Raw genomic sequence first — 14,701 nt, forward strand, 5'->3', positions numbered from 1 at the left:
TCAAAACAGTGAACAGTCCTTGGTCCCTCAGAGTTTATAACCTTGCTACCCACTTCCCAAGGCATTTGTCTCTCCAAATTATGAAAACAGGAGAGAATGGAGGGACAGTGAGAACCTGGATAAAGGGAAGAATAGCAAAGCGTATCCTTAAGGTAAGGTTGCACGAAATAGACACTGAATTGAACCAGGATTAATAAGACATCTGCAAGGTTCATTCCCTCCTCCTGGTCCAGTGTGGGTCTGCAGGACTGAACTACATTGAAACCATGGCATTTCACTTCTTTTTCTTCTCCCTGTACCTGTCATATCACAGATTATCTGGTTTGCTAAATAATCACTGAAGCACAGGAAGTTTTCAAATGAAATTTTTAGGCAGGGCTGCCTGACCTCTGATCTGCCACAAGAAAAGTTCACCTTTACCACTTTAAATTTTAGGATAATTACCTTTTTTTTTTAAAGAAATAGATTCCTGATTATATTCTTATCTCTCTTTTTAAAAGTTTTTATTATGGAAACTGACAAAAAATACAATAAAGATGAGATAATAAAATAATTACCTATCACCTAGCTTCAGTAATTATCAATATTTTGTCATTCTCGTTTTTATCTATCACATTTCTCTCACCCTTCACCTTTATTTTTGTTTTTGAGCATTTTAAAATAAATTCCCACTATCATACCATTTCACCTCCAAATACATCAGAATTTATCTATAACAAATAAGATTTTTAAAAAACATAACTATAATATCATTGTAATACTTAACCAAATAACAATAATTTTTTAATATCTTCTCATACCTAAGCCCATGTTCAAATGACTCTGATTGTTCAAAAAAAATTGTTTTGGATTGAAACAGGATCCAAACAAAGTCTACACATTGGATTTGGTTGATGTCTTTCATTTATACCTTTTCTCCTCATGTCCTTTTGAATATTACCAAAATGACCTTCAATATTTGATTTTTATCCAAAATAAATCCATCCAAACTTAACATATGTTCCTAGTGAAACCTCATTATGTAATATTTTCAAGGACAGGCTGATCATACAATTTATCTTCCAAATGAAGAAACTCTTGAATGTAAGGGGGATGCTATTAATAATTAGACTGGTGTAAATCAGGACAAAGAGTCATCCTACCAGTAGAGATATTAGGGGGTAAAAAGAAGGATCGGGTTTTGGGTTTTGGGTTTTGGGTTTCTGCTTGGCTATTGAGAGCTGGAAAAGACCTTATAAGAGAAAAAAAAAGTTGAACTAGTTAGTTAATGACTTTTCCTGGATCCATCACAGAGCTGAAGTTGAAGAAATGCCAACTAGCCCCAAATATGAGAGACAAATGCCTACAGGGAGACATGAAATGCAAGCACTTGTTTACTTGGGGCACTTGAACACTGGTAAGAAGAATTCACCTAGAATTGTTAAGAAGTTGGCAAAGGCTGGTGACAGAGTATGGAGCTCTAAAGGCTGCAGATAAAGGGGACTTCACACCACTCACCGGCCTCTCTCTCTGCAGACTCCAATGGATACTCACAAAAAATGATGGCAAGAGTCCTGAGAAAGCACTCCTCATGGTACAGGCTTAGGGGAGTGGAAGAGCAGCTGCTGCAGGAAAGGCATGGAGCCCTGCCCAGATCCTTCTTCTCTATCTCCCCTATTAAAAAAAAAATTACCAGTAATGTGGTGTGCAAAAAAAGCAAGAGAAAGAACCCACAATGCCAAGAGACAAAACAATCAACAGAACCAGACTCATACATGACACAGAAATTGGTGCTATCAGACAGGAAATTTAAAATAACTATGAAAAATATGTCAAAAGCTCCAGTGGAAAAATTAGACAACACTCATTGTCAAATGAGGAATTTCAGCAGAGAGAGAGAAACTGTAAGAAAAAAAAAGAGAGGCTAGAAGAAAAAAAAAACACAGTAATAGAGATCAAGACTGTTATTGAGAAGCTCATTAGTAGAGTTAACAAAGCTAAGGGAAGAATCAGTGAACTTGCTAAACATACAAACTGAACAAGGAAAAAAATATTTAAAAATAAAAACAGAATATAGCATCCAGGAACTGTAAGACAACAACAAATGATCTAATAGATGTTCAATTAGAATTCCAGAAGAAAAAAAAGAGACTGTGATAAAATAAATAGTTGAAGGGATAATGGCTAAGAATTTCCAAAATTAATGGCATATATCAAACCACAGATCTAAACCACCAACCAAGAAAAATACCCAAGCAAGATGGAGACATATCAAATTCAACCTCTGAAAACACAGAACAAAGAGAAAATCTTGAAGGCAAAGGGGAAAAAAAGACACATTACTAAAGAGAAATAATGTAACAATTATAACAGCCATCTTGTTAGAAACCATGCACCTAAAAGACAACAGTAAGACATTTTTAAAGGACTGGACAAGGGTGACATCATCAAGATGGTGGAGTAGGAGACCCACACACACACACAATGAATAACAATTAGACACCTATCCATGAATGAAATTAGCTCTGGGAGAGCTCAGGAGTCCACTTAAGAAGCTTCAGCAACACAATGGAGACAAAAAACTGAAAATAACCACAAAAAAAGGGTAGGAAGAATAGTTTCATTTTGTCTGTATCATCCCACCCCCCAGGCTGGCACTGCTCAGTGCTAAGAGGAAACTCCTCAGCCTGAAGTTTCCCTCATCAGTGAAAGGAAAGTGGGGTGAGCAACCAGCTTCCCCAGCCTTTCAGAGCACTGCACAAAGAACCCAATTCACTTTCACCCTGCCCAGAGACCAGCAAGGCTGAGATACCTAGAGATGGCTAGGAACAGAGAAGGGCAGGAGCTACCAGTATCAGTCCTGAAGCATGAGCAAATGTGGTTCCCAGCAGCCGGCTCTGCAGAGGACCACAGAAGTCTTCACTGCTGAGGACCACAATGGCCCTTGCGGACACTGTAGACCGCTCTCCAGCTTTTATCACTGAAGATCTCATTGCAGATCCCAGCAGACTGCTCGCAGAGGACCCTAACAGCTTTTGCTGCTGAGGAAACCAACAGTAAGCACACTCACTGCAGGCCCCTGAAGATTTTGCGGCTGAGATTTTCACCTCACAGGTTTTCATGTTCAAAGACACCATCTGCACAAGTCCCTCCCCACCAAAGCCCAGGATCCACACTGGCTACCAGTAAGTCTCTGCAGCCTAGGTCCCCAAAACTGATCCCCATTGCTGTGCATGCACCCATTGCTGTGCATGCACCCATGGCCAGTTACTGCAGCCACAAGAGTACACAGAGACAGCCAAGGCCCCCTCAGCAGCTTGTGGACCCAGAGATGGCCCTGGTTCCTGTCACTGGCCTGTACTGCTACATGGGCCTGACGCAAGCCCCTGCAAGTGTGTGCCCGCAAGCTGCCTGCCCCAGCTCCTATCACTAGCCTCCACTGCCTTGCACTCACCTAAGGCTTGCCCCTTTAGTCAAACGAGTACATACCAACAGCCAGGGTCTCCACAGCTGTTCGTGCAGCCACAGCAGTTGGTCCTGGCCCCTGCTGCTGGCTCTGGCCTTTGCCACTGCACGGGTGTCTGCAGCCAGCCCCTGCCACCATGCAGGCACCTGCAGCTGCCCCCACAACCAAGTATGTGTATACCCTGACTCCAACCACCACTACCACATGCCCTGGTCCCTAGCCACTAGACCTAGAGGCACCACTGAGGACCAGGAGCCCTTGCAGCCACTGTAGACCCCTGCAGCTCTTTCCAAGGATCATGCAATTGTCAATGTCGTGGAACCCAGCCGCCTGAGCTAACAAGACACCATGTACTCCTGGACCCAGAACCACAACACACCCTCACACTTGGTGCCCCACACCACTAGACTTAGAATCACAAAATGCTCCAGCATGCCACCACCCAAAGGTGAAGGTCTTTCCTTACCAAATTATGATTATGGAGAATCAGGGAAACATGACACCACCAAAGAAACACAGTAAACTTCCAGTAATTGACCCCAAAGAAATAGAGATCCACAGATTACCCAAAAAAGAATTCAAAATAATTGTTCTAAAGATGGTCAGACTGCTACAAGAGACTATGGATACACATCTTAATGAAATTGGGAAAATAATATAAGAGCAAGATGAGAATTTCAACACAGAGACAGAAAATATAAATAAAAACCAAACAGAAACTTTAGAGGTGAAGAATTCAACAACTGCACTGAAGAATTCAATAAAGAGCTTCAACAGCAGACTCGATCAAGTGGAAGAAAAAAATAATCAGTGAGCTTGAAGACAGAGTATTTTAAATGATCCAGTCAGAAGGGTAGAAAGAAAAAATAATGAAAGGGAATGAAGAAACCCTAAGGGACTTAAGGAGCACCAAAATCACCATCATCATCATTATCTATGCATTATGGAAGTCCCAGATTGAAAAGAGAGGGAGATAGGGGCAAAAAGCTTATTTAAAGAAATAATGAATAAAAATTTCCCATATCTGGGGAGAGATTTAGACATCAAGATCATGAAACTCAGAGGTCCCCAAACAAATTCAACCCAAAGAGATCTTCTCCAAAACACATTATAACAAAACTGCAAAAAATAAAAATAAAAAAAGAGCAAATCTTGTAAGTAGCAAGAGAAGGAAGCTTGGCACTTACAAGAGAACTCCCACAAGACTATCACTGAATATCTCAACAGAAACCTTGCAGTCCAAGAAAGAATGTGATGTGATTATATATTCAAACTTCCAAAAGAAAAAAAAAACAAAAACCTGCCAACCAAGAAAACTTTACCAGACTAAGCTGTCCCTCAGAAAAGAATGAGAGATATTTACACACTCAACAAAAGAGCACCTAAATATATAAAGCAAATATTAACAGACATAAAGGGAGAAATAGATAGCAATACAAGAATAATAGGGGACTCTAATACTCCGTTTTCATTAATGGATAGATCATTCAGACAGAAAATCAAAAGGAAACACTGACCTTTAATAACACGTTATACTAGAAGGACTTATCAAATGTATCTGAACATTCCATGCAAAAACAACAGAATACACATTCTTCTCGAGTGCAAATGGAACATTCTCCAGGATAGATTATACGTTAGCCAAAAAACAAGTATTAATAAATTTAAGAAGACAGAAATCATATCAAGCAACTTCTCCAACCACAATGGTATGCAACTAGAAATCAATTATAAGAAGAAAACTAGGAAATTCACAAATATGGAGAGATTAAACAACATGTTACTGAACAACCAGTGAGTTAAAAAAGAAATTAAACGAGGAATCAAAATACACCTTAAGGCAAATAAAAATGGAAATGCAACATACAAAAACATGGGATGCCACAAAAGCAGTTCTAAGAGGGAAGTTCATAGTAATAAATGCCTACCTCAAGAAATAAGAAAATCTCAAATAAATAATCTAACTTTATACCTCAAGCGTCTAGAAAAAGAGGAAGAAATGAAGCCCAAAGTTAGTAGAAGGAAGGGAATAACAAAGATCAGAGTGGAAATAAATGAAATAGAGACTAAAAACACAATAGAAAAGATTAATGAAATCAAGAGCTGGTTTTTGAAAAGATAAAATTGATAAACCTTTAGCTAGACTCATCAAGATAAAAAAAGAGAGGACTCAAATAGATAAAATCAGAAATAAAAGAGGAGACGTTATAACTGATATCACAGAAATACAAAGGATTATAAGAGACTACTATAAACAATTGTACACCAACAAATTAAACAATGTAGAAGAAATAGGTAAATTCCTAAAAACACTACCAAGACTGAATCACAAAAATAGAAAATCTGAACAGACAGATTACTAGTGAGGAGATTGAATGAGTAATCAAAAACATTCTAATAAACAAAAGTCCAGGAGCAAACGGCTTCACTAGTGATTTTTACCAAACATTTAAAGAAGAAATAATACCAGTCCTCAAACTCTTCCAAAAAAATAGAATAGAAACACTTCCAAACTCATTTTACGAGGCCAACATTACCCTGATACCAAACCAGACAAGGATGCCACAAGAAAAGAAAATTATAGGCCAATATCCCTGATAATCATAGATGCAAAAACCTCAATAAACCAAATTCAGTAATACATTAAAAGTGATCATACACCATGATCAAGTAGGATTTATTCCAGGGATGCAAAGATGGTTCAACATCTGCAAATCAATCAATGTGATACACCACACTCACAAAATGGATAAAAAATCATATGATCATCTCAATAGATGATCACAAAACCACAGGGAGATATCACCTCCCACCTATCAGAATGGCTGTTATCAAAAAGACAACAAAAAACAAGTGTTGGAAAGGATGTGGAGATAAGGGAACCCTTGTGCACTGTTGGTGAGACTGTAAATTGGTGCAGCCACTATGGAAAACACTATGGAGTTTCCTCAAAAAATTAAAAATAGAACTGCCATATGATCCAGCAATTTCCCTTCAGGGTATATACCCGAAGAAAACGGAAACACTATTTCAAAAAGATATATGTATTCACTCCAGTGTTCATTGCAGCATTATTTAGAATAGCCAAGATATGGAAGCAAGCTAAGTGTCCATCAACAGATGAATGGATAAAGAATATGTGGTATATATATACAATGGAATATTACTAAGCCATAAAAAAACCTTGCCATTTGAGACAACACAGATGGATCTAGAGGGTATTAAATAAGCTAAGTAAAGTAAGTAAGTCAGAGAAAAACAAATACCTCATGATCTCAGTTCTATGTGGAATCTAAAATAACAAAACAAACAAAACAAAATGAAAACAGACTCATAGATAAAGAGAACAAACAGGTGGCTGCCAGAAATAGAAGTTAGGGTGAAATAGGTATAGGGGATTAAAAAGTATAAACCTCGGGCTTCCCTGGTGGCGCAGTGATTGGGAGTCTGCCTGCCAATGCAGGGGACGCGGGTTCGTGCCCCGGTCCAGGAGGATCCCACGTGCCGTGGAGCGGCTGGGCCCGTGAGCCATGGCCACTGAGCCTGCGCGTCCGAAGCCTGTGCTCCGCGACAGGAGAGGCCACGGCAGTGAGAGGCCCACGTACCGCAAAATTATAAACCTCCAGTGTTATAATAAATAAGTCATGAGGATGTAATATACAGCATAAGGAATATGGTCAATAATATTGTGATAACTTTGCATATGGACAGTTACAAGACTAGACTTATTGTGGTGATCATTTCATAGTGTATGCAAATGTAAAGTCATTACGTAATACAACTGAAACTAACATATTATACATTAAATATATTTCAATTTAAAAAAAAAGAAAGAAAAAGAAAATGCAGTATGCATTATGCGATATTATTCACCCATAAAAAAGGAAATCCTACCATTTGTGACAACATGGATGGACCTTGAGAGCATTGTGCTAATTGAAATAAGTCAGACAGAGAAAGACAGATACCGTATGATCTTACTTACATGTAGAATATAAAAAATTAAAATTTAAAAAGTGAGATCATGGATACAGAGAATAGGTTGGTGGTTGGCAGAGGTGGAGGTTAATACATATACAGTTGACCCTTGAACAAGTCAGGGATTAGGGGCACCAATGCTCAATGCAGTCAAATATTCAAGTATAACTTTATATTCAGCCTTCCTTATACACACTTCCACATCCATGGATTCAACCAACTACGGACAGTATAGTATATGTATATAATACACATTTAGTGAAGGAAATCCACATGTAAGTGAACCTGCACAGTTCAAACCCCTGTTGGTCAAGAGTCAACTGTAGTTAAAAATACTCTACTGTATACTTGAAAGTTGCTAGGAGAGTAGATCTTCAAAGTTCTCATCGTAAGAAATAGAAAATTTGTAACTTATGTATGTTGATGAATGTTAACCAGTCTTATTGTGGTGATCATTTTGCAATATATACATATACTGAACCATTATGTTGTACACCTGAAACTAATACAATGTTATATGCCAATTTTAAAAAATAAAGCACAAATTGATGAGTTAGAAACAGAAAAAACAAAAAGTAAACCAAAAAAGCTGGTTCTTTGAAAATTAATCAACAAAATAGAAATAGTTAACCTGATTTTGAAAAGAAAGTACAAACACACAAAAGAAACTAACTCAAAACAGGAAATTTTTTTAAATCATGAGACTACCCTGCACAATTTTATGGAAAAAAAATTTTAATAAAATTTAGATGAAGTAAGTAACACTCTAAGTAAATATACCAAAACTGACACGAATAGAAACAAAAGCTCTAAACAAATGAATTTTGTAAAAAGAAATAAAGGAAATCATAAATGAGTTCCCCTGCCAAAAATACACCAGGCTCAGCTTGTTTCACAAAGCAGTCTACCAAAGCTTAAAGATCAGATGATGCAAATGCGATTTACACTCCTTCAGTGCACAGGGGAAAAAAAGAAAACATCCAAATTATTTTTATAAAGTAAATATAAAATTGATTCCAAAACCAGATAAATACTGCTCAATAAAACTACAGACCAATTTCACTTATAAATATTAATGCAAATATTGTAACTACTATTAGCAAACAGAATCCAATAATCCATCAAGATCAAGCAGTGCTTATTTCAGAAACGTTAAGAGGAGTTCAATATTGGGAAATCCACTAATACAACTAATCATATTAATAGAGCTAAAGAGAAAAAAATATGCTTATCTTCACAGATTTAAAAAAATGGAAAATTGAACACTCATTTATGTTTTTAAAAGCCTCAAAAATAGGAACACCTCATTAATATAAATAAAAATAATGAAATAAACTTTTAAAAACTCAGCAGCTGATATAATGGGGAAACACCAGAGCTCCAGTTCTCAAAGTGTGGTATGTGGACCCAACCAAGACATTATTTCCCCTTTTCACTATGTTACTAGTGAATGTTATGCAAAAGCAGTGGGCAGAATTGCACAAAATTAGCACAAATCATGGTAGTGGCAACAAACTATACTAGTAGTCATTCTTCATCACACATATCATAGTGGGGGGAGGGGAAGCCATTTTTACCTATGAATACCTTTGATGAAGTAGTAAACACTAGGAATTTTATTGTCTCAATCCTTGAGTATGTCTTTAATATTCTAGGTGAAGAAATGGGAACTACACATGAAGCACTTCTGCTGCATATCCAAGTAGGATGGCTGTCTCCAGGAAGCATTTGTGGACTGAGTTGTACACCAAAGTGGTACATTTTTCATGGAACACCATTTTAAAGAACAACCAGCAGACAAACTATAGTTATTCAGACTTCAGTATTTTTGACAGATATTTTCTCAAAAATTGATAAAGTGAGCTGTCACTTCAAGGAAAACAACTGACAATATTTGCTGCCATGATAAAATTCAAGCACTCAAGTGAAAATCAGAATTTTAGAAAAATTTTGTCCACCACTGTGAGGGTGACAGCTTCTCAGTACTTAGATTTCTCTGATGAGATTAGTGGGGATGTTTAAAAATGTGATTTATTTTTGATACCATATAATCAAATGTGTCAACATTTGCAAGATGTACAAAATTCAATGAACTGATATTTTCCAAATGACAAATTCATGGTGTTACAAAACCACATGTGGGTAAGTGACCCTCTCAAAGTGCAAGACAGACCAGTGGATGTTAGTGTAACAGAGTATAAAATGTTATTAATATAGTTTAAGATTCTTCATTGCAACCAACTTTTAAGAAACTATTACCTGTCACATTCTAGAGTAGCATCAAAGAATATCCATAATTACATAAAGAGGTTGTTAAATACTCCTCCATTTCTCAATCACATAGTCATGTGAGGCCAGATTTTAAGTACTTCAATCAAAACTGTGTCACAACAGACTGAATGTAAGAACAGATATGAGATTCTAGCCATCTTCTATTATAAAGACAAAAAAAAAGATTTGCAAAAATGTAAACAATGCCATGCTTCTCACTAAATTTTGTTTTTAAAGTTATTTTTCATAAAAAATATTTATATTGACATATAATGGTTTTATCATTATTTTTGAATTAACAAACAAAATTTTTCTCAGTTTTAATTTCTGATATGAAAATATCAACAGATAAACTCCCATAAACTAAAGTTCTTTGGATTCCTCAATAATTTTTAAGAGCATAAAGGGGTCTTGACACCAAAAGTCTTGAGAACCACAGCACTACAGACATTCCCACTAAGGTCAGGATGACATCAGGTCTAGGCAGAAAACATAAAAGATGAAACTGGCACATGCTGTGCCAGAAAGTATCAAAGACTGTTTGAATTATGTAAAAAATGACTTAGTATCAACTTGAAGGAGTCTCTCTCCCACACACCCATGTCAAATAGGATAATTCAAGCATCAAGTGAGAACAATAATTGTAATTGATTAAGATACATCAAATAGGGCTTCCCTGGTGGCGCAGTGGTTGAGAGTTCGCCTGCCAATGCAGGAGACACGGGTTCGTGCCCCGGTCCGAGAGGATCCCACATGCCGCGGAGCAGCTGGGCCCGTGAGCCATGGCCACTGAGCCTGCGCGCCCAGAGCCTGTGCTCCGCAACGGGAGGGGCCCCAACAGTGAGAGGCCCGCATACCGCAAAAAAAAAAAAAAAAAAAAAAGATACATCAAATATATAACCACCCATGAGGTCCTAGAGATAGTTCAAAAAAACAACTGCAAAAAAAATTTTTGTCACCCCTGGAGGCTGCTAAGACACCAACTTACTTATCTGAAAACTGATAAAGTGTTTTTTAAAATTAAGCATTTATAAGACCAGAAACCATAAAACTCCTAGAAGAAAATATAGGCAGAACACTCTTTAATATAAACTGTAGCAATATATATTTTTTGATCTGTCTCCTACTGCAAAGGAAACAGAAGCAAACAAATGGGACCTAATTAAACTTAAAAGCTTTTACACAGCAAAGGAAACCATCAACAAAATAAAAAACAACCTACTGAATGGGAGAAGGTATTTGCAAATGATATGACCAATAAGGGATTAATATCTGAAATATGTAACTCGATACCAAAAACAAACCCAACCAACCTAATTTTAAAATGGGCAGAAGATCTGAACAGGCATTTTTCCAAAGACATACAGATGGCCAACAGGCACATGGAAAGATGCCCAACATGGCTAATCATCAGAGAAACGCAAATCAAAACCACAACGAGATCTCAGGTACCTCACATCTGTCAGAATGGCTATCATCAAAACGACCACATGTAACAAATGTTGGCAAGGACGTGGAGAAAAGGGAACCATTGTACTTTGTTGGTGGGAATGTAAATTGGTGTAGCCACTATGAAAAACAGTATGGAGGGTTCTCAAAAACTAAATATAGAACTATCATGTGATCCATCAATTCCGCTCCTAGGTATTTATCTAAAGAAAACAAAAACACTAATTTAAAAATACGCATGCACCCCAAAGTCCATAGCAGCATTATTTACAATAGCCAAGAATATGGAAGCAACCTAAGTGCCCATCAATATGAGTGGGTAAAGATGTGGTATACATATACAATGGAATACTACTCAGCCATAAAAAAGATTGAAAATTTTGCCATTTGCAGCAACATGGATGAACCTAGAGAATATTATGCTTAGTGAAATAAGGCAGGCAGAGAAAGACAAATACTGAATGTTATCATTTATATGTGGACTCTAAAATTAAACTAGTGAATATAATAAAAAAGAAACTGAGTGACAGATATAGAGAACAAACTAGTGGTTACCAGTGGGGAAAGGAAAGAGGGAAGGGGGAAATAGGGGTAGGGGATTAAGAGATACAGACTACTATGTATAAAATAAATAAGCTAAAAGGATATATTGTACAGCACAGGAAATATACCCAATATTTTATAATAACTATAAATGGAGTATAAACTATAAAAATTTTGAATCACTATGTTGTATACCTGAAACTAATACAATATTGCAAATCAACTATACCTCAATAAAAAAATTAAATTTTTTAAAAATTAAGCATTTCTCCAGCTTTTTCTGAACCAACTGCTTCAGGAAGAAACAAATAGTTGATGACCTCAAGAACATATTATAAAGTCCAATTAGTACAGAAGAAATGTGGTCAGAAAACCACTAATTTGCAACCCCTAATAGAGCTAAAAATCAATATTCAATAGAAGCTAATGCTATTAAGTGAAAGGTTGATAGAAAACTTAGTAGTGTAAAAATAAAATTGATATCTGAATCTCTGACTAACCCTAATGTCACTGAGAGGGGGCAACCAGCCATTTTGTGCTTTGTGGCATGATAGAAAAGGAAGTACACAACACCACTTATGACGTATCCTTGCCCAAAGCAATCAATTCTCTAGATCTAACTGCCATTTTATAGACAATGTGTGGCATATATACAAGTTAAAAGATAAAATAATCAGCCAAACCCAGAATGTGGAAAACTACAGGACAGTTAAATTAGCATGGAAAAGAAAATGTTGGGAGAGGGACTCAATAGATGGAGAGACTTTGGAGACATATTAAGTAAATGCAATGTGTGAGCCTTATTTGGATCCTTATCTGAGTCAACTGTAAAAAGCCATTTTTGAGACAATCTGGAAAAATTAAACACAGACTAAGTATTGGATGATATTTTGTTAGGTGTGATATCTGTTAGAGATATTTCATGAATTTGCTTCAAAATACTCCAAAAAAAAAAGTGGAGGATAAAATTAGTTCAGAAAAATGTGGATAGTTATGGTAACTGGGTGAGGGTATGGGGGGCTGTTATCTAATTTTAATGTTGTATATGTTTGAAAGTTTTCTATAATAAAAACACAAAATCAAATAGTATTCTATAGACACCTATATTGACAATATTAGATACAAAATAAGTATATGTCATAGTGCCTTGCCCTTGAGTTTATAATTCTGGCAAGAAAATGAGAGAATGGAGAAAAAAAAGAAAGAACAATGTAAGTAATGTTCAAATGGAATATAATCTTTAAAAATTCTCAACTATGTTGTACACCTGAAACTTATATAATATTGTGCATCAACTATACCTCAATAAAATGTATATATATATAATACTGCAAATAAAATGTTCCAGAGAGCAGAAAAATCAATCAATCAAAAATTTTCAAATTGAATGACCTAAGCAGTAAGTGAAATAAAAACAGCTCCAGGACGAGATTAACATCACTTGAGTTACAGGATAGTTGCAGGAATGATGTTTACTCTAACAACAAAAAAAAAAGAAATTCATTAGGATATCTGTGCTTGTTTTGAATTTTCTCAGCTAGTCTAGTATAAAAACTAAATTTTCAGTCCTGGAGTTCACTGGAAACAGAATAGAACTCCCAAAAGTCTAGACAGTAAAAGCACATCTGTCTTGCCCAGTAAATTAATTTGGTGTTGATGCACACAATCTTAAATCCTAAACCCTTAAAGAGAAAAAAGATGTAGATATACATGTAAACAAAATAGGTTTATCCACAAAGATATGTAGACTTTTCAAAATAAAAGTATCTTTTTAGCATAGTGTATGTACATAGAGAAAAAGAACAGTCTCTACAAATGTGTTCCTTAACTATATCATAACAAATTTAAGCCACAAATCAACAATGTGGCTGCAATATTAAATATTATTAAATCCCTGGTAACAGGCTAAACTGATGCTCCTGCACTTGGTATAAATGAACATAGAATGATTACACCTAAATAATCTATTAAGACACTCTGTAAAAACACAACGGTCAAGATCTTGAGTAAATTAGAAAAACACTATTATGGGTACAATTTGTAAATGAGTACGCAACCTATATATGAACATAAGCAGATTACACTTTTAAATAAAATTTTCAATTGAGTGAAATTAAATGCAAACCTATGCTCAGTGACAGATAATTTCTAAATATTTTCACTAGTAAAGAACAGTTGGCATCTTCCATATCTGTGGCTATAAAGCAGCTTCACCTCTTCCCAAAACATTCCAGTATAAACTTGTACTTATCCAAAGATCAATTACCTTCATTTTTCTGTATTGACCAAAACTAAGAAAAAACAAACAACAGAATGGGGGGGAGGGCAGGGGAATTCCTTCTTATTCAAAAATTTTATATAAACTATTTTATATAAACTAAAGAATGCATTGATTGGAAGCACAAAATAAAAAATAACTTATTACAAATTTATTGAGGATTATTGTTTTAATTACATGCCCTAAAACATACCAACATATTATAAGTGACTATATGTAGTATCAAGTTTTTAGTTTTTTGCTACTTGGCCATTAGGCCAACCTGAAAAACATTTACCATCCAAATAGAAATTTATTAGGAAATATTGGGATTTTTGTTTTATAGTTAGTTCTACTAAGATCATCCAGAAATAAGTTTTAATCTAACTTAAAAAAAAAAAAAGGTGGGGAGGCCTATTATCAAATAATTGAGTCTCTCTTTTCAATAGTAACTATGTTGTAAACAAATTTTCAGCCAGGCCTTGGCTATCTGTACCATCTAAGTATAATAATTTTTCATCATTTTAATAAAGGATAATATCTATATTAAGTCTAAGTATTGTTCAAATTGTATTAAACAGATTACAAAGGAAATTTAAGACGTAATTGTACCAGTGTAATTAGTAAATGTTTTTATTTTTTTAGAACATAAAAATTAACAGAAAATCTCTCTTTGCTTTGGTTAAAATCTTTGTAAGGAGGTACTGGTTTTATAAAAAGTAATAATCATTTACTGCTTGAGACAATTTTAAAAACTG

The sequence above is a fragment of the Leucopleurus acutus genome, assembly GCF_964270905.1.
Source record: "Leucopleurus acutus genome assembly, chromosome: 20".
Classification (NCBI taxonomy): domain Eukaryota; kingdom Metazoa; phylum Chordata; class Mammalia; order Artiodactyla; family Delphinidae; genus Leucopleurus; species Leucopleurus acutus.